Source organism: Protopterus annectens, chromosome 2.part0 (assembly GCF_019279795.1).
Source record: "Protopterus annectens isolate FY-2018-M chromosome 2.part0, PAN1.0, whole genome shotgun sequence".
Lineage (NCBI taxonomy): Eukaryota > Metazoa > Chordata > Ceratodontiformes > Protopteridae > Protopterus > Protopterus annectens.
Genome location: NC_056728.1, coordinates 763,310,287 through 763,337,766, shown reverse-complemented (window position 1 = coordinate 763,337,766; position 27,480 = coordinate 763,310,287). Strand labels below are relative to the sequence as shown.

Sequence of the window (27,480 nt, the reverse complement as noted above, 5' to 3'; positions counted from 1 at the left end):
TGGAAAAATGTGGTTCCTTAAACCACAGGGAGTCACGCTGGACACACGAGGCGAGTTCCCCCCTAGAGGCAGGGGGGGGCAATAGACGCCACCCCAGGGGCAGAGGGGGTCTGCAAAATCAGGGTAGCAGAGAAGCGGTCTCTGGCCAACCCTTCCAGCATCCCTGAGAAGCTGCCCGACTGTCCACCTTTGGAGGCAGTCTGGGGAAGATCATCACTGTACCCAAAAGCCTGGCTTTCCCTTACCGAAGACACATGGGTATGGTCGATCATATCCAAGGGTTACAAAGTTCCCTTTGTCCACATCCCAAAACAGCTAAACAGGCCCCTTCCAGATGTTCCACCCGGTCTAAGGGAACAAGCAGTATTAGAAATCTCAAAACTGCTAAGAAAAAGGGCCATCCAGCCAATCCGAGCAGACCAGCAAGGATCCGGAATCTACTCCAAGTTCTTTTTAGTACCAAAATAGACAAGGGGACTGGAGGCCAATTTTGGATCTCAGCAGACTGAACAAGTCTGTTCAAAGAACGAAGTTCCGGATGGTCACGCTACAGTCCATTCTACCCTTTTTGGGTCAGGACCATTGGATGTGCTCTATAGACCTTCAGGATGCATACTACCACATCAAAATGCACAGACGCTCCAGAAAGTTTCTCTGCTTCCGGCTGGGAGCCAGTCACTACCAGTTCAGGGCCCTGCCCTTTGGTCTCACTACAGCCCCCTGAGTGTTCACCAAATGCATGACCGTGGTTACGGCTCATCTGAGGCGTCAAGGATTCCAGGTGTTTCCATATCTAGACGACTGGCTCCTTACCACCACCACCAGGCATCAACTTATTCAATCCAGAGATTACACCATTCAGATTTGCGAAGAGCTAGGTATCTCCATAAACTTCGAAAAGTCTGCCTTATCGCCTTGTCAGTCTATTACCTTCATAGGTGCCATATTAGACACAGTCGAACTCTCTGCAAAACTGACTGCTCAAAGAATCTGAGATATTTGCGAACATGTTCATATCCTGCTTCAGAACAACAAAATTCAGGTCAAGTTTGTACTGAAGACTGTAGGTCTCATGGCAGCTGCCATTACGTTACTTCCCTTAGCTCGATTTCACATGAGACTCATGCAATGGATGCTCTTCTCTCAGTGGTCCTTCCAGCAGCTCCCGATGTCACACTACATTTTGATAACTCAATCATGCAAGAAACACCTGTCTTGGTGGATGGTCTCCCTTCAAGTGTCTCAGGGCAGACCCTTCGTCTCCCCCCCCCCCCCCCCGGGTTGCTACAGTGACAACGGATGCCTCCCTGATTGGGTTGGGGGGGGGCATTTTCAGGGTAGGACGGTCCAGGGCACTTGGCAACCTTTCGAGTGCCACCTGCACATCAATGTCCTAGAGATGAGAGCAGTTCTTTTAGCATTGCAAGCCCTTCAGGACTCTCTTCCCATCGGGATGATTGCAGTTCAGACGGACAATATGTCCGTAGTGTGGTACATCAACAAGCAGGGCGGAACCAAGTCCTATCCCTTATGTCGAGAAGCACTCAGACTTTGGCAGTGGGCGATCTCCTCTCAACGGTTTCTGATAGCAACGCATATCCCCGGGAAGTCCAACGTCATAGCAGACCGGCTGAGCAGAGCCATTCTCATGCCGCACAAGTGGTCTCTCAAGCAGTCAGTAGTGGAAGAAATTTTCAAAAAATGGGGTCAGCCTTGCTGCGATCTTTGCTACACCCCAGAACAGCAAATGCCACGAATATTTCACTCTTCCCTCTTCCCGGCCACCCTCCCAGAGACGCTCTAGTCCACGATTGGCCCCGGGGTCTCCTGTACGCCTTTCCATTAATCACTCAGTTGATTCAGAAAGCTACCGCCTTGAGATCCACGATGATACTCATTGCTCCGTACTGGCCTCGACAAATATGGTTTCCGTTCCTGCACCATTACCTCTTGGAGCAGCCCTGGCATCTGGACCCAGTTTCGGATCTCTTGACCAATCAGTCGGGCAAGCTGCACCAATCTCTCCCCTCTCTCAACCTCACAGCTTGGTTGCTCCACTTCCAACCTTAGCCAGGCTTCCCTTTATCTTCCATTCGGTATGTGACATCATTTTAGCTTCTCACAAATCTTCTACCAGGAGGATTTATGCCAGCAAATGGAAATGTTTTTCCTTCTGGGCAAAATCTAGGAACATAGACCCATTTGTGGCTCCTATCCAATCGGTCTTAGATTTTTTTGGCCGAACTCTTTAATTCGGGTTCTTCTTCCTCCACTATCAGTCCAGTTAGCGACCATTTCAAATTTTCATGTTGGCTTGGCAGACTCCTCCATTATGTCTCATAAACTTTGTAAAGCATTTCTCAAAGGTATCTTTTTACTCAAGCCCCCGGTTAGACATCCCCCACCGCAGTGGGATTTGAATCTAGTTTTAACCTCCTTTATTCTCCCTCCCTTTGAACCTGCGGCTTCCTGTTCCTTGAAGTTACTCTCATGGAAAACTTTGTTTCTAGTAGCCATAACCTCTGCGAGGAGAGTCTCAGAACTTCACTCCCTTTGTGTTCGTCCTCCTTATCTTGTTTTCCATAAAGATAGTGTCCCTCAGAACAAACCCCTCCTTTTTACCCAAGATATCTTCTGAGGCAAATCTAAACCAGACTATCGATCTCCCAGTTTTCTTCCCCAATTACTCTGACAGAGCGGAACAAAAGTTGCATTTCTTGGATGTTCATCGCCAACTCCGTTACTACTTGGATAGAACCAAGAAAATTAGGAAATCTGACCGGCTCTTCCTATCTTATGCTGAAGGGAAGAAAGGCCTTCCAGTTTCCAAAGTAACCCTTTCTAGATGGTTGGCCTCTGTCATCACTTTCATCTATGAACTGAGGTGTCAAAAGCTTCCTTCAAGACCTAGAGCCCATTCAACTAGAGCCTTAGCTACGTCTATAGCCTTTCAGGACAGGTTGCCCTTAGATTCAATTTGTGCGGCAGCCACATGGGCCTCTCCCCATACCTTTATTTCTCATTACAAATTGGACATGGCCTCCAGAAGCCGAGCTAACTTTGGTTCCACAGTCCTCAAGAGTCTGTTCCAATGAGCCACCCAGGATTAAGGTGCTAGGGACGCGGTCCCATCCAGCAAGAATGAAGGCGAGATTGACAACTTAACATTGAGAAGTTATGTACCTACCATAACGTTCCATGTTAATTGTCTTCTTATCGTCTTCTTTCTTGCGTCCCGCCCTCCAACCCCCTAGCCTGGACAGACCGTTAGGATCCTAAGGAGCCTTGCCTTTCTCCCACTATGGTCTCCAGTGGTTATCCTTTTCTTGGGATGGCTATCTACATGAGTATGCCATTCTCTCCTTTGTTCTGGGGGCAAAACTGCTATAGTGTTAGCTATCAAACGAGATCTGGGTAGTTGGCGCCTAGCATTGTGGGATACAGGGTTACCTCAAGCCGGTAAAAATAGCTCTCGAGCTTTGGCATAAGCCGAGTCGGAGCAGAGGATCGGCACTGAACCCATCCAGCAAGAAAGAAAGCGAGAAGAAGACAACTAACATGGAACGTTATGGTAGGTACATAACTTCTCATTTTCTGTTTGTGCTATGTATAAGAGCCTTAACTGTGTTGCTCTAAAATACCCCCTCAAATTGGGAAATCCTAGTCCTTGTTCTATTGGAAAATCAAACCTCATCAAACTGAAATAAATAAAAATCAGCTTATCCCACTTAATCCTTGCTGTCTTCCCTTCCCAGATAAAATCCTTCAACTCTTATTTAATTGCCATCCACAGTTTCTTCTCTGGTTGATAAAATATGCCTGACCTGTGTAGAAGACTAAAGAGGCTAGAAACCTTTTTAATTGCTTGTATCTTGGTATCCATTTCTGTGTAACCAAGCTTCCCGTTTTTCAGTTTTTGTATTATCTTCTGTTTAGTTTCTTCCCCATATCCTTAGGTGATGCAACAGACTCATTTCTAATACATAGTCATAAATACTTAATTTTATCATGTCCCATAAATATGGATAGTGTTTGACCAATTTGTGTGTGGGTACATAATTTACCACTATTGGCTTTGTTTTAGCTTCATTAATTTTGAATCCATAGAAGATTTGAAACGGTCTTAAAATGTTCCACGAGACTGCAATGTCCCTTTTTGGTTTTGTCATGTATGAAATATCTGCAAATAGAGCCAGCTTTTCCTGACTACAATGCTAACTATATCCTTGAATTTCCGAGTCCCTTATTTTCTTTGCTGATGGCTCTAAATATAATGCAAACAAAGAGGAAAACTGAGAAACCCTGCCTTTTTCCTCTACTCAAGCAGAAGTTAGAGAGAGGACCCCACCCACTTTAATTTTCTTCTCTGATCCCTTATATACTCCTAATCAACATTATTGTATCAGGGAAAGCAAATGCTTCCATTTCCCTGCTCATGAAGTCGTAGTCTACTCTATCAAATGCTTACTCTGCACCAAGACCCACCATTAAAAGTGGTATTTTTTTTAATTTCTGCTTACCTCTTGATCATCCGTGTTCTGTTTAATACAGTCAAATGTTTGCTTCCCTCCACAAAACCACACTGATCCATATCTATCAGTTTTGGGATCACGTTTGCTATTCTTTTAGCCGTTATAGACATAAACATTTTATAGTTATGGTTTAGTATTGAAATGGGCCTGTATGAAGCTGGATCAGATGGATCCTTACCCTCTTCAGGAATTATCGTTGCCACCGCCTTCTTCCAGTATGCTCGTACTTCTCTTCTTAAAATACCGTTAAACAAAACCTTCCTGATCTTTCAGTTTTTCCCTCCTGGCTATCAAACTTCCATGGGAATACCATCTATTCCCAGGGACTTTCCTGTAGATTGGTTATAACTTTCCTGTACATTTGTTATAAATAGACATTTTTAACTCGTCTTTTCATATCCTGTTAGTGATTGAGCCTCATCTACCTCTAACCTTGGCATATTTAATTCTTCCATAACCTTTTCCATTTGTACCTTTTCATGATTATCATATTTCTCTGCTTTATACAAACTTTCATAAAATTTCCGAAATATTTTTAATACTTCTACAGGATATCTTGTTGTCTTCCTTGTTATAGGTTCCCTAAACTTGGTGACGGCCCTTTCCACTTTGCCTGAGTCATGCTAAAAGTTTTTGTGCTCTAGAATTATCAAAACACAGTTATGAAGGGGAAAGTTGTGAGAAAAATGGAGTATATACAAGATATGTACGTGTGTGTTAATACACACGCACACACACACACACACACACACACACACACACACACACACACACACACACACACACACACACACACACACACACACACACACACTCCAATTGGAGAACTCAGACTGACTGTTCTAATCATACAGGTCATTGTTTAAATAATAGCAGTCGTCTTGTGACTCTCCTCTAAGTTTGATTTATAAATTGTTTTTTTTTTAACTTGAATTTTCTTAATTCATAAGTGTTACATTTCAAGTCCACTGGTAAGTGTTCAGTTACATTTCAAGTCCACTGTCTTACTGGTAGCATGTTCTTTGAATGTGTGATGCATGTAAGTCTTCTCATCTCCAGTTTAAAGTGCGTAACTGTTTAGTGTACAATTCTCTGATAATAGACCTCTGGGGGAAGGGGAGATGGGCTTGGAAGATGGTGTGAGTTGTTAACTAATGCATTAGCTGATGTTTCCTTTGAGGACAGTGAAATTCACCAGTTTGCATTCGCTTAGGAAATCTCACCTCAAAGGTATTTTTCCCACTGCATTGGCGATGTGTTTGCTGCCCTTGGCGTGCGCTGATCTAATTAGTGCTTAGATTATTGCAGGCTTACCAGATTTAGTTTTGCCTGGCAGAACAAGTAGCTCAGATTTTTATTTACCTCCTCACTTCCTGTATGTGTCTGTAAAAGTTGGAACCATGTTTCTTTCTCACTTGTAATCTGCTATGTGACTGATACCCGTCAGACGTTAATAGGAGCATTTCCTGCCTTCAGTTACTAGCTCCATATGCTGTATTGTGGCACTTGTTTTATCATGTTTGATGGCACTTGAAGTGTGTAGCACTTGTAGGATTTGCTTGCTGGCACCTACTTCTTGCTGTGACTAGCATGACGTGGTTCATTATTACTTTCATGTGGTGATCTTCACTGTGGATTCTGTGAACCAGAGGTGAAGTATTAAATTGTTTCAGAAAGTCCTAAACATGCTTCTAAAGGTGGTGATTTTTTTTTTTTTTGTGTGTGAGACGTTTGGGTTTTTCTGTTATGGAGGCAATTACCTGTTTACTCTTGTATTGATCTCTGTTCTTGTCTGCTTGCTTCGTGTTTTGGTAACAAGGGAGATTACAGTAATTTGGAGTGCATGTGTACTTCCCTTTCCTGTTGTGTTGGTGATGTATTGAGCAGAGTCATGCTTGCCAGCAAAGAGTTTGCGTTTCTTTCATCCACTTGGCCTGAGAATGCGGATCTGGATGGAGATTGCCTCCCTTTAACCCAATTATTTAAATTATGTATGTGTTTTTAAGCCATAAGTGTTTTCAAGAGAGGAGGAACCTTGGTGGAAGAGTTGCATGCTGGGTATGTGTTTTAATTTACAGTAGTTCATTGTGTTGTTGGATAAGAGGAATTAACATAATTTAAAGTAAAGGACTGGAGAGAAGTGAAGCGGTAAGAGAGAAAAAAACAGTGTGTGAAAAAATGCGAAGGATGAAGGGAAATGTAATGAATAAAAGAATGAGAGGGGATAGTCAGTGCAGGAGTTGGAGAGAGGAAAGTAAGAAAGGGAAAAATTTAAATTGTATATATGTTTACATGTATGTAAAATTAAAAGCAATTGGTACTTTATTCCTTTGGACTTCTAGATTTTAATATAAGAGAACAAACATGCATTTACATTCATCTCCTCTCTCTTTCTCATTTCCAAATCGATTCAGTTGTCTCAGCCACTTTTGCTTTCACCATCTTCTCATTGGAACAACAAATTGTTCATAGATTTTGTGTTCCAGTGCAGAGTTCTAGTAATCCTATTAATACTCTATTCTTTGATAATTTCTAGGCTAGATAGACAGTGAAGGATAGTCTGGTGGATCTTGTATTTACAAGTCTAGGAATTTTGTAAATTCCAAGTATTTAATAGAATTATTCTCCTTGGTTATGTTTTTTGTGCCTGAAATATTGGTTTTAACTATGCAAAAAATTATAGGAGGCATAATTATACAATATTTAGTTAAATTGACTTAGGTTGATTATACTGTTTTAACATATTGTACGGGTGGCTTTAGCTATGTTATCTTTGAATGTCAGTGGTTTAAATAATCGAAGGAAAAGATCTAACTTGCTTCATTATTTAAAAGCAAACAAGGCTAGAGTTATATTCCCTGAAGAAACTAACTTTAAATACAGTTCTATTTACATTTATACACGTACAGTACTTACAATTCCACCCAAGATTTTACATAGGTAGAAGTTACTAAAGAAACAGCCCATGTGCATCTTAGTGGATTGTGCAGGCAACAATTATGTATAAAAGTTGTTTTGTCATCTCGAGGAGAGGTTGAGAGTATTTGGAGAGCATCATACAGTGAGCACAAAGTTTTAATTTGGTGATGAGCATGTACAGGACCAGGACTGGTTAAGATGTTTAAGCAGTAGTTTAAAATTTAGTTTGTTGGAGAGTTTTATGTGTGGGAATACTATTCCAGAGTTTAGTAACTTATTGGGAGTAGAGCAAGTCTCCCGCAGCATTATTTGACTTATTTCTGAGTAGTAAGAATTTTACTACAACCGAGTTCCCTTGCTGGGTAGTAGGGCAGTGATGTGTGTTTAGTGTAGGACATTTTTCTGAATGAGTTTGCGTGCTGTAGTTGGGAATGTTAGTTGTGTTAGTTAAAGCCAGCTTAATTGCTTTAAGCTATGGCAGTGGTGGGTTCTGTGAGGAATAATGCCGGCAAAGTTGCCCATTTTATTGTAGCAGGAGGTTAGTTTCTTTGAGTATTGTTTCTTGCAGCATCTGTAAGGAATCCATTTATCCTTTAAAGGGAGCCCAGTTTCTGGTGTGTAGGTTTAATGGTGTGCAGTATATGCTGGTCATATTTGAGATTGTAATCTATTATAAAGCCTAGAAGTTTAATGTAAGTTACAGTTTCAGTGACCGTATTAGCTGACTGTATGGTGAAAGATTGCCTTCGATTTTTGCAACTTGAGGTAAAAAGCATGAACTTCATTTTTGGGGAGTTGAGTAGGGCATTTGATTCTTTGAGCCAGGTCTCTACAGAGGAGAAAGATTTTTGAATAATATCTTGAGGCTACACATCTTAATGTTGATTCATCTGTGTACTGAACTAAACTAGCATGCTAAGTGGAGGTTATTAGTAAATATTTTAAATAGGAGAGGACCCAGGATAGAGCCCTGAGGGGCACCTGTAGTAACTGGGTGAAAGGATGAGTAAGTTTGTTGCCTTTTAATGGAGTATTGCCCTTCAGATAGGTAACTAAGGAACCATGGCAAGGAGTTTTGTGAAAGGCCCATTGAGGAGAGATGAATGAGAAGTTGCTGGTGTGAGACGGTATCAAATGCCTTTGACAAGTTTTGGAAAATGGTAGACACAAGCAGACCATTATATCTCTATATTGGTAAAATGTAGTAGAGCATTAGTGGTGCTGTGCTGGGGCTATATTTATTTTATTTGCCATTTGTTGACAGGGTTAGTCTGGTCGGGCAGGTGCCCTTTTTCAGCAGAGACCCGAAGAGAAAAGCTCCAGATTGCATTATTTGCAATTAGAATAAAAGTGAAATTACAGAATGCATACAAAAAAACACAGGTGTGGACAAGATAATAGAATAAGCATGTGCATAGTGTTAAACATTCTTATAAAGGTGCAGTTAATAATCCTATGATAACATGTAACGAGTCAAGTTGGAAGGTAGGAAAATGAAAAACATAGAGTAAGGTTAGATGGTAGGAGAAAGGGGAAAGAGGAAGTGAGGGGGTAGAGTTGAGGCAGGTCCAACTAAGCACAGAAAATATATTTAAGAAACTGGTTATATAGATATATGGATAGATCAGATTTACTTCAATACAGGGACCATACAGGTACAACATCAACAACATTAAGATTTACCACCACTTATGCTCGGAACACTAACTGTTTGTTAGATAGTGTCCGCAGGAATTGGAATATTTTGCAATCTGATCATACTATTGCCAATATCATTCCAGACAGATGCACCTTCTCATATAGAAATGGAAAAAATCTGAAATCCTATTTCAATCATTATAAATTTTTTGATAACAAACACTCTGTATCCAAACAGACTACGATGTCAGGGAAAACTATAATTGGATGTTTCCCATGTGGTCATTGTTCTAATTGCAAACATGTTAGTACGTCCAAAGCTTTTTCTAGTAGAAATTGCTCCCAGGTATATGATATAGGCTTTTTTGCTAATTGTAGCAATGATTGGGTTATTTACCTTGCTACATGCCACTGTGGAGCATTCTATGTAGGGCAGACGTCTCGCCCATTTACATCACGGATTTCGGAACACATGAGCAACATCAAACATAAAAAACTAACAAATGCTTTGTACAAACATCAGTTAATGCATCCGACTGCTGAATTTAAGTTCATTGTTATTGATGTAATCTATGGGAATCGTATGAATAAAACTGGATGGCACAATATATTAAATAGTAAAGAAAAAAAGTGGATTATCAAGCTTGGGGGTTTATTTCCCCCTGGACTTAATGAATATTTATGAGTGTTCAACCAATGGGAAATGACTTCATATTATTTAAACAGCATGTTTTTTGTGATTTGAATCTATACACTGAGGAAGGCTGTGTTGTTCCAGCCGAAACCAGTTTGTTTTTGCTGTATGTATTTGTGAATACAAAAATTTTTTCCGTCACTTTTGCTGGCTCTTTGTGTTTTTTTGCTATCTTTGCTTGGTGAGCCTGGCAATTGCTCTCGTGCAGGGGACCTTGTTTCCTGATACTCCATTTATCTTGAAAACCAGTAGCTTAGACAGTTAGCCCAGGATAGCATGGTGGACTCCATTAACCCCGAGATACTCCTGCTATTAAGAAGGTGGCCAAGAAGTCTCTGGTGAATTCTTAATTTGTCCAGCCAACAACCAGATATCTCTCTAGAAGCGGGTGATAATTCTGTATGCCAATTGGCATCTACATTGGGTTTCTCTGCAGCGACACTGTCAGTCCATCATCGATCAGTCTTTTCACACATTCCCTAAGGCTTTTCAGGTGTCTGCTTTGGACGTTGAAGGGGAACCATGGTTCTACAGATGTTTGTCAGGGAGGAGGTTTCATGTGCTCTTATTGAATCTCGCCAAGGGTCGAAACATCCAGTACTTGTTAAGGCTGATGCCCTTTCCAAGAGAAGACAACAGATGAAGCATGTTTTGGTCTGTCCTAAGGATCCTTGGAGGGAATTTCAAGAATTTACTTGGGGCTTGTTTTTTGCCTTGATAGCCTTGAAGCCTCCTCAGAGGGTTTTGGTACCTGCTCTTCCTTGAACCTTTACCTCTTCTAAACAGCCTAGGGAATCTGATTCCTCTGACGATTCAGAGTCTGTGGAGTCCTTGTTCCCATTCTTCACAGATGCCTTTGTTTGGCTTACGATTCTAATGAAGAGAAGTCTGTTAGCCCTGAGTCTTCTTTTGAAGAATTGCTATTTGGGGATACAATTGCTAGGAAGATGGAATACTTTAAGTGGGCTTCTTCAAGTATCTGATACTCAGAGGAGTATGAGTTGCTTCAGGTGGATATTGCTCAGCCCTCTACATTTCCTCCTGTGTTGGCTCCCTTGATAAGACACTTTCATTGCTGCTTCCAAGTCTCCTGATTCTTGGCCTCCTGCTCTTAAGAAACGTGGAAGATTCTATAAGATCCCTAAAGATTCAATTTCTCCTTAAATGTCTTTCTCTTGATTCTGCTGTGGTATCCGTCTCTTCTGGCAAACGTTCCAAGCTTTTGCCCTCTTCCAGACTTTTGCCTTCTGATAAGGATAGTAGGGCAATGGAGAGGGTTGATAAAGTTTACGCTGCTTCTACTTTGGCATTTAGGATGATTAATTACTAGACCCACATGACAAGATATGCTCTGACCAGATATGCTCTGACCTCGATTGCTCAGGCTTGTAAGGTTATTTCTGACATCCCTGATTCTGAAGTCAAATTTTCTGCCTTATCTATTAGGTTCTACTTCTCAAGTGGCTTGCCAGTCTAGCAATTGTAGCTATGGTGTTGCAATTGTAGCTATGGTGTTGCTGATGCCTCTTGCAGGGCTGTGGCTTTTGCATCCGTCATGAGGTATTGTTCTTGGATTCATCTCCAATCTTTGCCTAAGGACATCAAGGCCAAGTTGTTGGGTGCTTCTTTGGGTAATAAACATCTTTTTGGGACTGCTGCTGATCTGTTGAAGTCCCTTTAAGAGAAAGGCATAGTCTTGCATGAACTTAAACATATTTGTGTCTCCTGTCCTAAGTTCCAGAGACATTATCCTTCTAGATCTGTTTTTGCCAGCAGGCAGCCCTGCCAGACCTTCAAGAGCAGGAAGGGTGGTAGGCGAGCTTCCTTTGCTAAGGCTTTTCAGACTTCTGTGGCCAAGAGGCCTCCTTTACCTGATGAACCTACTTCCCTTTGACAGTCCCCCCTCCCCCATCAACCAGGTTCCTTTATCCCTTCAGCTTTCTGTTTGTCTTCCAAATTGGCTTCTCATACCTTCAGACTCTTGGGTTCTTCCTTTCATCCATCAGGATTACTTCATTGTATGGTAGTCTCTCACTTCTTTTTCTGCAATTCCTGAACTTCCTTTAGAGAAACTTCCTCATTTTCTGGACGTCCTAGTATCCCTGGTGATCCAAGGAACCATTCAGCCTGTTTCCCCTTAAGTGGGGAAAGGGTTTTTATTCCAGGATGCTCCTGGTTCCTCGAAAGGAGGGCACGATGACCTATTCTGGATGTCTTCCTGCTCAACGCCTTTGACGAGGTCCACTCTTTTCAGATATCTACCTTTCAAACCTTGTTTTCCTCCATCGCTACGCCAGGCTTTTCTGGTGTCTTTGGATCTGAAGAATGCCTACCTTCATATCCCTATTAATTTTCTTTTTTTCAGGAACTTTTTACGTTTCTTTGTTTCTTCCTCTCATTTAAATTCTCTGCTTTGCCCATGGGTCCTTACCCCAAGGGTATTCATAAAATGCCTAATGCCTAACTCCTGTGATTGCTTTCTGCAGGCTCCAGAGCATTCAAATTTTTCCTCATCTAAAGGACCTGTTGCTTCAGTCACCTCCTCCCAGTTGCCTGCTTCAGGATCTGGAGTTGGTCTCTAAAGTCTGAGCTTCACTATCAACTTTCAAAACTCAATCCTGACTCCCTCTCTGGATAATGTGCATCTCGGAGACGGGATTCAGACAGTGCCCATGTTGGCCTCTCTTCCACATACAAAAGTTTTGTCATTGACTGCCTTCTTTCAGTCTCTACTTCCTCTGACTGGGAGTAGTGTCCTTTTCTATTCCATTGCTCCCTCTTGTCATATTGCATATGTGGAAGCTTCAGTGTTAACTCAGGTTGGTTTGGGTGCAGTATTGCCACCTTATAGATTTCAGTGTACCTTTTCTTGTCAAAAAAAAAAAAAAATTAGCATGGTGGATTCAACAGTTTCCTGTCAACCCAGGCTTGCCCTTTCAGCCTCCTGTCCCTTCTCAAGAACTGTTCACTAATGCCCGAGATGTGAGGTGAGGTGGGGGGGGGGGGCTTCATGTGGTCACCTGAAAGTTCAGGGTTTCTGCTGTATCAATATCAAAGAAATGAGAGCTCTGAATCTGGCCCTTCAAGCATTTTAGCCCGTGTTCTCTCTAGGCCCCTTGTTATGGTAAGATTTTACAAAACTGCACTTTAGTCTAGAAATTGAAAAAGCCTTTGAATCTTTAAATTGGAATTATTTATTGAAAGTCTTAATCATTTGATTTTCCTTTTCAGTTTGTTTCCCTTACTAAAAAAATATAAAGATAACAAAGCTTGCATTAAATTAGGGCCTTTCAAGTCTGAATCCATTTCCCTGACTAAGGGTACTAAACAGAGTTGTCCCCTTCTCCTGTTTTGTTATAATCATTGAAGTTCTAGCAATTTTAATTCGAAATAAAGCAAATGTCAAAGGCATAGAAATTTTGGAAAATTATGCTATTTGCTGATGTACTGCTAACCCTTCCCAACTCAAGATCAACTGTAGAAGGCTTTAGATTTTTATCATAAAGCTATTTCAGTCATGCTCAGGTCTGCACTTCAGTAATCTAAAATCCAAGTTTGTATTTCTAAACAAAAAAAGGAAATTATAAAAAAAAAAACAGTATTGTAGATAAGTAAGTCGCTTGCTTCGAATATTTAGGAATAACACTAATGAATACTATTGAAGGAATGAGAACTACAAATTACAACAACATTTTACATAATCTCAAGTCTAGTAAATGAACCAAAACTATAAATGTGAAGTTGTTCAATCTCGCCATTTATTCTTACACATGGGTACGGAGCCGAGCCATTGGCTCCGAGTCAGCCACTTTACTAGCTAAATATCTCAGAGTAGCTTGAGGCCAGGCCCCTATCCCATGATGCTCTATGTCCTACCCCAGATCAAGTTTGCCGCTGCAACTGTGATTGCAAGGTTGTCTGAGAGCTTGGGCCAGCAGAATTTTATTACTTTTTTTTTTGACAAATTTATACTATATTTCTGAGATTGATATAGTGTGTTGTGTGTTCTGGTTCTTAGTACTGTTAGGCGGGTTAGCCTTTAGAATCTATTTTATTTGATTCCTTTGTTGGATACAGAGCGGTTTCTCTTAGACCATTGGCCGTTTTTTTTGGTTATATCATTTTATTGATATACAATACACCTATCCTTTATAATCAAGTAGATATCGTGTTTGCTGTTAGCATTACATTTATATCCTTAGTTGTGCAGGCATCTGACAACTTAGGACTGTTTTTGCTGGGTGCTTTGTTGCTGTATTTGTGTAGCAAATTGAAGTTTGTTCAGGGCTCTGACAACGTCTAGCGTGCTAGTGTATTCTGTGTTTGCTAACATGGCTGATCAGACAGAGAAGCAAAAATCAGGTTTCAAGAAGTGTCCAAAATGCGGGCAGACTATGTCCATTATGGATGCACATGTTAATTGTGTTTGTTTGGGGTCTGTACACCTCCAGGAGGATTGCTCCATCTGCCACTCCAGCAGTATGGTTCTATTAGAGAGGAGAAGGAAGCTGGTAGATAGAGGCTTGTTGAAGCCAGATTTTCAAGAAACCCTGGATAAGGCTGACCAGACCTCCAAGTCCACGAAGGGGTCGAAGTCCTCGAAGGTGTCTTCGGAGCCCCGGGCATCGGCTCCAAGCCTTTCTGTGAAGGTGTGGTTGCCGGCTCCGCAGGCAACAGATGCTTTGGAGCCGGTCCCCAGTCTTGGAACTGGTCTCCGAAACTCTGAAGTCTCCAGTCCTTTGATCGGTGGCATCCTTGGTTCCTTTGACCCGTTCTTCGAGGCCCTTTTCTGATGTGGATGTGGACTGGGTGGTGCAGAGGCTTCTGGAGAATCCGGCACTGACTAAATTGCTGTTGGCTTCGACCCAACAGGGTTTGAAGCCTGCAACCGAACTACTGGCTGTGACTACTCCTCCTCCGAGCCAACCAGGGCCTTCAGAGCTGGAGGAGGAGGAGGATCTGATGGTTGTGGAGCCTATGGAGCTGAGGCCTGTTCCAGTGCCTTCGGCTCAATCAACCATGACTTCTTCAGTTCCATTGGAAGAGTCTCTTAGATGACACTCTCTCCTTGGTTCTGGGGGGAGAGTTGAACCGATGCGTCTGTTCTGACCCTTCCTCTCGGGGCTTCAGTGTGGATGAGCTTGGCTCCGTCCTCTGGTTCGGAGCCCACTGTTTTGTCACCGGGGAAGTTGCCGTCTTCTTCAGAACTGGCAGCTTCCTTGGGTCGAAGCAGCAGTGCCTTCGATGCCATGAGGAGGGTTATGTGTTGTCTAAGACACACACGTCAGGTCCTTCCTCTTCCTCCCCTAAAGTGCAGCGTTCTGCCTCTACATCGCGGGTCCCTGTGAAGCATCGAGACCCGGAACCTCGGGTAACCCCATTGGGTGACCCCTGCTCTACTGAGACTTCACCAGAAGCCCCCACTGATGAGGTCCCAGGGACGAGATTATGTAAGAGGAGGCATTTAGATTCCCCTCGGGAATCTTTGACATCAGACACTGACTTAGAGGAATCGGAAGGGTCCCCACGGTCCCCCTTGGGGGATATCTCCTTTGCGGATATCCTGGAAGTCCTAAAGCAGAGGGGTGACTGGCAGTCCATTAGCCCTACTGTGGTGTCGGTGCTCCTGAAGGCCTTTGGGTCTCAACCTTTCACATCCTGGGTTACTCCACCCTTCGAGTTGATGGAATTGGTCGTTCGAAGGGCGTGGGAGTCTCGATTCAATGGAACCAGTCCCTCTGAGGCCTAGCAAATTTATCACCTCTCTCCAAGACAAGATGTTCCTCACTAAGGGAGTCCCCGTTGATGCCATGGTTGTGGCGGCGGCCACCAAGAAAGAGATGTCAGAAACCTCTTCCACTGTCCCTCCTCCTAATAGAGATTCTAGGACGATGGACAGATATGGGAAAATCATCTTTAGTTCTGTGACATTTGCCATGCGATCGCTTAACTATTTAACTCATTTCACCCATGTTCAAAGACATCTCCTGATAGAGCTTGGAGATGCTCTGCAAGGCAATACAGATGGAGCTGTCTCTGACAAAGTGACAGCACAACTTAAATACTCTTAATTCCATTGTGAACTCGTCCACGTGGCTTATTTCCTATGCAGCCGATGGTTCGAGTCGAGCAGCGGGTTCAGAGATAGCTCTTCGGAGACCGTCCTGGATGCGCTTATGCTCCTTTGCGGAAGCCTTCAAGTCTTCCTTTGTCAACACCCCATTTGATGGCTCTTCTTTGTTTGGGCCCAAAGTCAAGGAGACTCTCACTAGGTGTGAGCAGGAGGGAAAGACTCTATCTGCCGTAGGAGTCAGTTTTTCCACCCTACCCAACCATACCCCAAAGGGCAGAAAGGTGGAAAAATGTGGTTCCGAAAGTCCCAAGGAGCTTTCCAGGACGTGCGTAGTGAAACCCCTCCTGGGGCAGAGGAGGGAGCAATAATGCAGCACCCACCCTGGAGGCAGAGGGGGTCCGCAGAACTAGGGTGACTGGGATCAGTTCCTTGGTAAGCCCTATCAGAGCTCCTGAGAGGAGGCCCGACTGTCCTGCTCTGAAGGCAGTCTGGTGTCGCTTGGCTTTGTATCCAGATGCCTGGCTAGGAATTGCAACAGATTCTTGGGTACAAAGCATCATTGCCAGAGGATATATCATCCCATTTCTAGAAAGTCCGCCCGTCAGCAAAAAAATCCCAGACGTTCCACCCAATCTCAGGGATCAAGCAGCCATAGAAATTCAGAGGTTGCAGGAAGAGAGTCATCTAGCCACTCCCAGCAGGCCAGATAGGGTCCGGAACTTACTCCAGATTCTTTTTAGTTCCAAAGACCACCGGGGACTGGAGGCCCATCTTGGATCTCAGCAGACTCAACACATTTGTAAAGAAGTTCTACATGGTCACACTTCAGTCTATTCTCCCATTCCTCGGGGTGGGCGATTGGATGTGCTCTATAGATCTCAATGATGCTTACTACCATATCAAAATGGCCAGGCCATCCAGAGATCATCTGCGTTTCCAGCTGGGAGCCAGTCGCTACCAATTCCGAGCACTGCCCTTTGGCCTCACAACAGCCCCCAGAGTGTTTACCAAATGCATGGTAGTGGTTACGGCTCACTTGAGGCATCTAGGATTCCAAGTGTTTCCGTATCTGGACGACTGGCTCCTTACCACCACCTCCAAGCATCAACTAATTCTGTCCAGGGATCACACACTCAATCTCTGCTCTCAGTTAGGCATCACTATCAATTTCGAAAAGTCTGCATTGTCACTATTGCAGCATATCTCCTTTATCACAGCAGAACTAGACACTACCACCGCCACAATAAGATTGCCCCGGGACAGAGTAGCCACTCTCTGAAACCAGGTCTCAGACATTCTGCAGAGAAGAAAGGTACCAGCCCATCAAGTACTGAAACTCCTAGGCACCATAGCATCTACGCTCATAGCAGTTTCTCTGGGACAAATGCACATGAGGTTTCTTCAATGGTTACTATTCGCCCAGTGGTCGTACCAACAACTTCCCATGTCATTCTTGATCATGATTACGGACTCTTGCAAGAAGGATCTTCGCTGGTGGTTGACCAGCCAACAACTTACAGTGGGTTGACCATTTGTTCTCCCCCCATCAGCCATGGTGACCACGGACGCTTCTCTGATAGGGTGGGGGAGGGGGCTTTTTCAGGGAAGAACTGGCCAAGGCACTTGGTTGGAATCGGTGTCACAGCTGCACATCAGTGTTCTGGAGCTGAGAGCGGTGCTTTTGGTGTTGCAGCATTTTCACGACTCTTTGCCTCTAGGGACGATAGCTATACAGACGGACAACATGTCTGTAGTCTGGTACATCAACAAGCAAGGGGGAACCAGGTCTTATCCTCTGTGTCGAGAGGCCTTGAGAATTTGGCAGTGGGCTGTGTCCACCGGACGCTTTCTGATAGCAATGTATATCCCGGGGAAATCCAACGTGATAGCGGACAAATTGAGCAGAGACATTCTGGTGCCATACGAGTGGTCTCAAAAACGAAGCTGCGGAGAAGATTTTCCGCAGATGGGGCCAACCTTGCTGCAACCCGTTTGCATCTCCTATGAATGCCAAAATTACTTTGTCCTGAATCCCCCACCAGGGGACAGCCCAAGGGACTCGCTCGTACACGATTGGCCCCCGGGACTCCTGTATGCCTTTCCACCTATACCCCCGATTCCGAAGTTCTTGCAGAAAGCCAAAACCCTCGGAAGGACTGTAATTTTAATAGCCCCTCTTTGGCCTCGTCAGATTTGGTTCCCTTTCCTCCGACTCTATCAACTGGGAGGAACCTTGGATTCCTAGACCCAGTTCCATACCTACTGACACATTCGTCAGGGGCCCTCCACCCCACTCTTCATTACCTCAGACTGACAGCTTGGCTGCTCCAATTCCCTTCTTAGCCAGGTCACACAATTTTTCTTCAGAAGTACAGCACATTCTTGCATCTTCGCATAAGGCTTCTACCAGAAAGTTGTACGCAAATAAATAGAAGCAATTTGCTTTTTGGGCTTCTCAAAATAACATTGATCCCCTATGTGGCCCCGATTGTGGGTATCCGGGAATTTCTCTCTAAGCTTTTTCTCGAGGGTGCTGCCGCTGCCACTATTAAATTGGCTGCCATCTCGAATATTCATCTTGGAGCTGAGGGTTCTAACTTAATATCTCACAGATTATGTTGGGCCTTCCTTAAGGGCACCATTCATCTTAGGCCACCTGTTAGACAGCCCTTTACTCCCTGGAATCTAAATTTTGTGCTGTCCCGGATTATTCTTCCTTCCCTTTGAACCCGCATCATCCTGTCAGTGGAAGTTTCTCTCCTGAAAGACTATTTTATTGGTGGCCATTACCTCTTTACGCAGGGTATCTGAGCTTTCAAGCCCTTTCTCTCAAACCACCGTATTTGGTGTTTCATCCAGACAGGGTTTCACTGAGGACTAATCCTTCATTCTTGCCAATAGTGTGTTCTGAGACCAATCTGAACCAAACTATTGAGCTTCCAATCTTTTTTTCTTAATCATTCTAATCAGTTGGAATACATGTTGCATAAACTTGATGTCCACAGACAACTGAGATACTATTTGGACAGGACAAAGGAATTTAGAAGATCTGACCAACTTTTTGCATCATATGCTGATGCCAAGAAAGGATTACCAGTTTCTAAAGTTACCCTTTCCAAGCGGTTAACAGACTGCATTAAATTTATCTACTCTTCAGCGAACCAAACATTAGAATATGGTGTGAAGGCCCATTCAACTAGAACCATCTCCACATCTTTGGCATATACGGCTCATTTACCTTTGGACACTATATGTGCAGCTGACACTTTGTGTAAGCCTCATACCTTTATCACTCATTACAAAGTGGACAGGGCTTCCTTTGGTTCCACTGTCCTCAGGAATATACTCCCGTGAGCCACCTAGGATTAGGGTGCTTGGGACGCTACCCATGTGTAAGAATAAACTGCGAGATTGAACAACTTCACATAAAGAAGTTATGTACTTACCATAAAGTTCCATGTGAGTTGTTCATCTCACCTTTATTCTTACATTCCCACCCACCTTCCCCCTCCAGGGTCTCAAAGAACAGGTAGACTTGGGGGTCTGGTAGTCTTGTTCTGGGATTTCTTACTCCGGCTGGAATATTTAGTGAGGAATATTTGCTCTTGCTGAGTTCAGCAAACTAGATTTGGGGTAGGACAGAGAGCATCATGGGATAGGGAACTGGGCTCGAGCTACTCTGAGATCTTTAGCTAGTAAAGCGGCTGACTCGGAGCCAATGGCTATGCTCCTTTCCCATGTGTAAGAATAAAAGCGAGATGAACAACTCGCATGGAATGTTATGGAAAGTACATAACTTCTTTTATCCTGTGGTGACTGCAATTAATAAAAATTATTCTCTATTACAAGCTATATCCTGATAAGCCATTTTACTAAAGACATTAATTGCTAATGTTTCTATGATTTCCAAGTAAACCTAGGGTCACCCTACCTTATCATACTAAACCTTGGATTTTAGGCAGTATTAACTTTCCTGATGTCAATACCTATATTAAAGAAAAATTTTTAAAACTATCCTAAATTGAATTGATCTTAATTGCAACTCAAACTGGAAAACTTTACATTTTAACCTACTTAATACTAATGATGACTTGACAAGAAATTGCATTATAAATCAAAGTAAATTATTTTAATGGCAATATCTTTGTAACAACATACAGTGTAATTCTTTCTTCCCATCATCGCTTTCTTTTAGGAACCACATCTTAAATTCTTTCAGAAATGTCATACTCAGACTTAACTGTTGTTTGAGGCTATTTTGCTATCATTTCATTTAATATAACCAAATCTCACCCTTTAATAAGGGCTGCAAACTTAAACTTGACTTCTGGGAGATGAAAGGCTTTTCTTACTGGCATCCATGTTTTAAACAAAAGTAAAAGATTTTAAACTGCTCATAAATTATTGATTTGGATCCTCAAGTTTGGTCAGTTTTGCAGAATATTAACATATGTTCTCAAGAAATACATGTATTTCTTGCACATTCATGCCATAAAGAAAACCCGAACTAATAAAACTTTTCTATGATATATTATTCAACAAATACCTCTCCAAATTACATAAAATTCTGCTAGAGTAAAACAGTAATTCAAATTAAAAGTTTTGGAAACCGATAACATTGATCTTAATGTTTTACTTAAGAGCAAAAATCCCAAATGTTAAATTCTATAAAAATGCATCTTTTGTCTTCTCATTAGTGTATATTTACTTTGAAAACTTTTATGCAGAGTTTTCTTAACTATAAATAGAATGGCCAAAATAAACAAAAACAGCACCAGGTTTTGTGATGCAGATTAGATGCATATATTTGACTGTCCTATGCATTTTTAGAATTCCCCAGAAGATTTCATGGAAGCTTTTATGTTTTGATTCTTTTTCGTTAACTAGGTTTTTAGTTCTATTTAATATAAATGGTAATCGCAGGTTGAATAATGAGTCTTTGTTGTGCATCTTCATTCCTCCTCACTAATCCACCCAGTCCATCCCCTTGCCTCATTCTTCTAGACAATTATGGAAGATGATGGGACTCTTGGGTCCCATGTCTGAACCTCATCTGCCTTTCTTCTTTTCTGTTTGGGTTATAGATTTATGGAATTGGCAAACTTGATCTGAGGTGCTTGGGTGGGTGTAGTGCAATATGGCTAAGAGGGAGGAGATCCAGAGTTGGATCCAAGTCTGGAGAATGTAGCCGAGCCTGATCAGGGGATTGGATCAGAGACCCTTTCATGAGGAGGAATGCAGATGGATAACACAAATGCCAAGTTATAGTAAGACATAACTTTCTATTACTGGGCTATTCATTTTAAGCTTAGCCTTTTCATCCGAATGTAATGCCATAGATACTGTGACTTTTGTACTTGGTAATGACTGCTCATGTCCACGAGGGTTGTGGGTGCTGTCCCCAGTAGGAATTTACGGTGCCCCATCCAGTCATCCATGTTCCTTTTGAACAGCGTCTTAGAGGTGCTCTGCTTCAAATGAATTGGCAGCGTATTCCAAAGACCTGGCAGTCGCTGGTAGATGAATCTAGTCCTCCAGCATGTTCTGTTTTAAGTTGGAGGGCATATTTAGGTGCCTTGGCAGCTGGTGGGATGTAAATATGTATTAATCTTATTGTATATAGATTTAAAAGTTAATGTCTTGTATTTTTATAGAGGTAGATGTCTAGGTTAATTTTCTTTGTTTGAGCTATGGACAATTTTTTTTTAATAAAAAGTCTTTGAGAGAGCAGATAAAATGTGAAACAGTAGTTCATTCTTACAATTACAAAATGTTTTTTTCCCCTATTTGCACCAGCTTTTGGCAAAGAAATCTTGTAGGAGACTTAAGTCCTATCCACTAGTGGGCTTGGGTAGTGGTACCATAGACAAGATGTTCATCGTGTTACCCTGCTGCAGTCATCACACTTGGGTTATCCTATCGTCAGGCGGTCCCACAGTGGCCCGAATTCCAAAGTCTTGGTCCGGCGTCGGTTGCTGTCGCTTCTTCCCTGACGTCAGTGCGCCAGGGGTATTATAGGAGGCATCGGACACCATTTTCTTCAGTATTTCTTGCCGTGCGGTGCCCGAAGCAGTTCGCAAGTGCCGGTCGGCTGACTCTTGAGATTTTCGAAGTTGAATTTCAGATCTGAAGTCTTCCATAAAGCTAAGTACCCCGTTGAGGAAACTTTTCTTGCCTCAGACCGATGTCAGAAAAAGTTAACAATTGTATTTCTTGTGGGAAGCAAATACCTCATAAGGATTTTCATTCTTATTGTATACCTTGCCTAGGCCCAGACCGGCGCCACTGGTTGTCGTTTTTGTGCTAGGTTCAATAAGCGAACTATAAAACGATGCTTTGATTTCGCACGACACTACTTCGGTAGAAAATTTAATTACACTATGCCATCTGAGCAACCAACTACCGGCGTGCACAAAAAACGCAAAGATAAGGACAGGCAGCCTAGATCCAAGCCAGACTCAGAGGCCTCGGCTGGGCCGGTCGCCGGTTCACCCGTTTTCAGTGAGGCGCCAACACAGGCCCTGGCTACCGCAGAATTGGAACCCCAGACCGCTTTGGATTCTCTGGCGGAGAGTTCTAGGCTGACGCAGACATTTTCTTTAGGCCCTACCGACGACATTGCAGAAGGAGAAGCCGGTGCTGCAAGAATGCCTTCGGTTTCTGAAGGTGTCTTCAGACTGACTACGCTCACCATAAAGCCGTATCCTAAGCTTAAGACTCCTCTTAAACCAAAAAAGACTGCACTTCAGTCTCCAGTTCTAGGCCCCATGCCTAAGAAACAGATGCTTAAAATGGCTGAAGATTTGATCTCTCTAATCAGGGGTTCCCAACCCCCACCCGACAAAAGGCCTAGACAAGGAGAATATGCCTCCTCTGGTCAAGTGTCTATTTCCTCAGGCTCCTCTGAGGAACAAGATTTACTCCTTTCCCCCTTATGAAGATTCTGATGCTGTGGATTCCATTCCCTCAGCTTCTCCCCCTGAAGACTATTCCTTTGGGGAAACCTTACATACCATGAGGGAACATTTCCACTGGGAAGGTCAGGACTACTCCGACTCAAAGAAAAGGCTCAGAGAGTTTCTTTTACTCCCCCAGCACAGACCACTTGCTATCCCCCCAGTTTTAGACATTGTGGATGATGTTTACTTAGAATCTAGTCTAAATCAAGATTCTCTGTCTCCTGCTCCAGCCAAACCAGATAGATATTATAGAGTGCTTGACTCCCACAAATTCCTTTACAAAAGCCCTGTTGCTGACCCAGAGACCATCTCCCAGGGTCCCAAAGGGGCCAAGGCTTCTATGGCTAAAAATCCTCTGAAAAGGACTCCAGAGCACGAGACAGGTGGGGGAAGAAGGTTTACACCTCAGCCACTCTAGCTATGAGAGCACTAAATTGTCAATTTCACATGCTTAAATACCAGCAATTCCTAATGTCTCAAATAAAAGATGAGCATGCACCCTCAACAGTCTGAATTGAAGGAAATGCAGGATCTGTTACATGCAGCTGAACAGGTGGGCAAACATACTTTACAATGTGGATTTGATTCCTCGGAAGCTTCCTGTAGAGCAGCGGTTACTGGGTCTGTTATACGTAGGCATGCTTGGTTAAAGGAACAAACTCTGCCTGATCATGTTAAAGCAAAGTTACTAGATGCTCCCTTACAGCAGGATGTCCTATTTGGGGTTAAAGCAGAAGTATTAAAGAAAATGGAGGATAAGGCAAAATCTATGCAGACAGTCAAAGATTTCTTACAGGTTCAGCCCCCATGCTTCAGAAATTGGCCAACAAACAATTGGTCCTTTCCAGCTACTGACAGACCACAGACGGGTAAATACAGACGCCCAAGAGGCAGAGGACAAGCACAAACCCATTACAAACCTCGACAATTGGGCACTGCAACACAGAAGGGAGGAGAAGACAGGTCCCAAACTACTAGAAGGCAAACACAATGACTTAAACCTCAAATTGCCAAGCAAAACTCTTTTGGCAGCTCCCTTGGGAGGAAAATTAGCACTTTGTACAGACAACTGGCGCATCGTCACAAAGGACAAATGGGTCCTAGACATTATTTCACAAGGATGCAGATTCCATTTCCACACCTTGCCAACGATAAGAGGAATGCCAAACCTGCCACAAAATCAATGGGCAGAGGCACAAAACAAATTACAGCTCTCATGGACATGAGAGCCATTCAACTGGTACCTACACGGGAGCAAGGCCAAGGAATTTACTCAAGGCTCTTTCTAGTCCCCAGAAAGGACAATTCTTGGAGACCCATTCTGGACTTTTCAGTTCTAAACACCTTCTTACAAGTACCCAAATTCAAGATGCTAACACTACAGCAGCTTCTTTCCATGTTGGGCAAGAAAGCATGGCTAGTAACATTGGACCTCAAGGAGGTATACCTGCATGTCCTTATCAGACAAAATTGCAGAAGATACCTCCGTTTCATTGCAGGTTCAACCCATTACCAATTCTATGCACTGCCCTTTGGCTTATCCACTGCCTTCAGGGTATTCACAAAATGCCTGGCACCAGTAATTGCATACTGCAGACAAAGAGGAATTCAAATATACCCATACCTGGACGACTGCCTCATCCAAGCAGAAAGCAAGGACATCCTCTTACAATGTCTGGCTTTTGTAAAACAACTAAGTTGCCTAGGGTACACAGTAAACGAAAAGAAATAAAAACTACTACCCTCACAAAATATGACATTCCTGGGTGCCAGCTTGAATACAACGGCCCAGATGGCTTATCTGACGCCAGACAAACATCTACAACTGACTCAATACTTCAAAACAATGGCAACAAAGACCCAACTCCCTGCAAGAAAAATTCTGCAGGCCTTGGACTTCATGGCATCTTGCATACTACTAATACCATTTGCAAAACTGCATATAAGGAAATTACAGTGGTACCTAAAAAGCGTATGGACTCAAACACAGCCACAGCTTGAACACAATGATATCTCTCATTCCTGCCTTCAACAAGAGTTTCTATGGTGGACACAGGCATGTCACCTCAACAAGGGTCAGCATTTCACCTTGCCCCCAGGCAGGCAAACTGACAACAGATGCATCGGACTATGCCTGGGGGGCACACATGGCAGGACGGTGCGTTAAAGGCATATGGACTGCAGATCAAAGGAATCTGCACATCAATCAAAAGAAATGCTAGCTGCAGTCATCACACTTGGGTTATCCTATCGTCAGGCGGTCCCACAGTGGCCCGAATTCCAAAGTCTTGGTCCGGTGTCGGTTGCTGTCGCTTCTTCCCTGACGTCAGTGCGCCAGGGGTATATAGGAGGCATCGGACACCATTTTCTTCAGTATTTCTTGCCGTGCGGTGCCCGAAGCAGTTCGCAAGTGCCGGTCGGCTGACTCTTGAGATTTTCAAAGTCGAATTTCAGATCTGAAGTCTTCCATAAAGCTAAGTACCCCGTTGAGGAAACTTTTCTTGCCTCAGACCGATGTCAGAAAAAGTTAACAATTGTATTTATTGTGGGAAGCAAATACCTCATAAGGATTTTCATTCTTATTGTATACCTTGCCTAGGCCCAGACCGCGACGTCACTGGTTGTCGTTTTTGTGCTAGGTTCAATAAGCGAACTATAAAACGATGCTTTGATTTCGCACGACACTACTTCGGTAGAAAATTTAATTACACTATGCCATCTGAGCAACCAACTACCGGCGTGCACAAAAAACGCAAAGATAAGGACAGGCAGCCTAGATCCAAGCCAGACTCAGAGGCCTCGGCTGGGCCGGTCGCCGGTTCACCCGTTTTCAGTGAGGCGCCAACGCAGCCCCTGGCTACCGCAGAATTGGAACCCCAGACCGCTTTGGATTCTCTGGCGGAGAGTTCTAGGCTGACGCAGACATTTTCTTTAGGCCCTACCGTCATTGCAGAAGGAGAAGCCGGTGCTGCAAGAATGCCTTCGGTTTCTGAAGGTGTCTTCAGACTGACTACGCTCACCATAAAGCCGTATCCTAAGCTTAAGACTCCTCTTAAACCAAAAAAGACTGCACTTCAGTCTCCAGTTCTAGGCCCCATGCCTAAGAAACAGATGCTTAAAATGGCTGAAGATTTGATCTCTCTAATCAGGGGTTCCCAACCCCCACCCGACAAAAGGCCTAGACAAGGAGAATATGCCTCCTCTGGTCAAGTGTCTATTTCCTCAGGCTCCTCTGAGGAACAAGATTTACTCCTTTCCCCCTTATGAAGATTCTGATGCTGTGGATTCCATTCCCTCAGCTTCTCCCCCTGAAGACTATTCCTTTGGGGAAACCTTACATACCATGAGGGAACATTTCCACTGGGAAGGTCAGGACTACTCCGACTCAAAGAAAAGGCTCAGAGAGTTTCTTTTACTCCCCCAGCACAGACCACTTGCTATCCCCCCAGTTTTAGACATTGTGGATGATGTTTACTTAGAATCTAGTCTAAATCAAGATTCTCTGTCTCCTGCTCCAGCCAAACCAGATAGATATTATAGAGTGCTTGACTCCCACAAATTCCTTTACAAAAGCCCTGTTGCTGACCCAGAGACCATCTCCCAGGGTCCCAAAGGGGCCAAGGCTTCTATGGCTAAAAATCCTCTGAAAAGGACTCCAGAGCACGAGACAGGTGGGGGAAGAAGGTTTACACCTCAGCCACTCTAGCTATGAGAGCACTAAATTGTCAATTTCACATGCTTAAATACCAGCAATTCCTAATGTCTCAAATAAAAGATGAGCATGCACCCTCAACAGTCTGAATTGAAGGAAATGCAGGATCTGTTACATGCAGCTGAACAGGTGGGCAAACATACTTTACAATGTGGATTTGATTCCTCGGAAGCTTCCTGTAGAGCAGCGGTTACTGGGTCTGTTATACGTAGGCATGCTTGGTTAAAGGAACAAACTCTGCCTGATCATGTTAAAGCAAAGTTACTAGATGCTCCCTTACAGCAGGATGTCCTATTTGGGGTTAAAGCAGAAGAAGTATTAAAGAAAATGGAGGATAAGGCAAAATCTATGCAGACAGTCAAAGATTTCTTACAGGTTCAGCCCCCATGCTTCAGAAATTGGCCAACAAACAATTGGTCCTTTCCAGCTACTGACAGACCACAGACGGGTAAATACAGACGCCCAAGAGGCAGAGGACAAGCACAAACCCATTACAAACCTCGACAATTGGGCACTGCAACACAGAAGGGAGGAGAAGACAGGTCCCAAACTACTAGAAGGCAAACACAATGACTTAAACCTCAAATTGCCAAGCAAAACTCTTTTGGCAGCTCCCTTGGGAGGAAAATTAGCACTTTGTACAGACAACTGGCGCATCGTCACAAAGGACAAATGGGTCCTAGACATTATTTCACAAGGATGCAGATTCCATTTCCACACCTTGCCAACGATAAGAGGAATGCCAAACCTGCCACAAAATCAATGGGCAGAGGCACAAAAACAAATTACAGCTCTCATGGACATGAGAGCCATTCAACTGGTACCTACACGGGAGCAAGGCCAAGGAATTTACTCAAGGCTCTTTCTAGTCCCCAGAAAGGACAATTCTTGGAGACCCATTCTGGACTTTTCAGTTCTAAACACCTTCTTACAAGTACCCAAATTCAAGATGC

General features: G+C 43.3%; 1 protein-coding gene across 1 annotated transcript in view; it reads left to right on the top strand.

Annotated features, from left to right (window-relative positions):
- SMC2 (structural maintenance of chromosomes 2) overlaps positions 1-27,480 on the top strand; it is a 1,579,182-nt gene that overhangs the window by 307,484 nt on the left and 1,244,218 nt on the right. The gene's annotated exons all lie outside the window — the stretch shown is intronic.